The sequence below is a fragment of the Chelonoidis abingdonii genome, chromosome 14, assembly GCF_003597395.2.
Source record: "Chelonoidis abingdonii isolate Lonesome George chromosome 14, CheloAbing_2.0, whole genome shotgun sequence".
NCBI classification, from domain to species: domain Eukaryota; kingdom Metazoa; phylum Chordata; order Testudines; family Testudinidae; genus Chelonoidis; species Chelonoidis abingdonii.
In genome coordinates this window covers 39736748-39737804 of record NC_133782.1, presented here as the reverse complement: position 1 = coordinate 39737804, position 1057 = coordinate 39736748, and the positions used below count along the sequence as shown (strand labels likewise).

Sequence of the window (1057 nt, the reverse complement as noted above, 5' to 3'; positions counted from 1 at the left end):
TTGTTAGCTACCTGTTACATTTATACTTCAGTGTTAATTGGTTACCAACTGTATTGTACCCAACTGTATTGTACCCCACTATTGAAACCCCCTATACTATTTGCTAAAAGAAACCCCTCCCCAATTGTCTACCTTAACAAACCCCATACCCCTCACTATTGAATTTTCCCTTTTTTTGCATTTTCTTAATAAAGTTTATTTTGCACCCCACCTGTGTGGTAATTGCTCCCCAAGATCCCATATACCTGCAGGCAGGGACAATTTCTACTGTGAATCCACAGAAATACTTAATCTTTATTGTGGTGACATCAGCCAGATAGATCTTGTCATTACCTTCCTGGCTGCTATAATCACTCTGCCTCCATTTGTATTAACCGTGGCATCCTACGTATGTATCGTCATCATCGTCCTGAAAATTGCTTCCCCTATTGGTTGGCAAAAGGCCTTTTCCACCTGCTCCTCTCACCGCATCATACTGATAGTTTTCTCTGGGACCATAATGATTCTCCATATGTTACCGAAAACCAACACGCTGAGAGACCTGAACAAAGTGTTCTCTGTCTTCTACACAGTTCTGACTCCTATGGCCAATCCATTCATATACAGCCTGAGAAACACAGAAGTGAAGGAGACTATAAGAAAAATAGTTAGTAAATGTCTAGATTTTACAAGAAATCAGCAATCACGTGGTTTTTTTCTTTCTGTAGAAAGCGAAAATGGTGAGATGCACAGCTGATTCATTGTTTTATTGAGATAGATTCCATGTGGTTCCTAGTGCTAGCTAGGTCTTTGGGAATGTGCTGCTGTCATATTTTAGGACATGCAATGATCTGAAATGGTAAGATCAATGAATGCCAGGATCTTTATTTTATAATACCTGTTTTGAGTTAGGAAATTCCATACATTCATCGTCAATCCCTGGGAGTTTGAGGATGATTGTTTTCCAATAAAATGATAGCCGGTTATTGATGGTGGACTAATGAGGCCTATCCAGGATTAACAGAGCTTGTCAGAGTTGGGGCAGACATTTCCCAGTGAAAGGGGTGGATCTGGATTG

At 40.1% G+C, this 1057-nt stretch overlaps 1 pseudogene; it reads left to right on the top strand.

The window, feature by feature from the left end:
• Positions 1-736, top strand: part of LOC142047720 (olfactory receptor 10A7-like) — a 2586-nt pseudogene extending 1850 nt beyond the window's left edge.
• The last annotated feature ends 321 nt before the right edge of the window (positions 737-1057 follow it).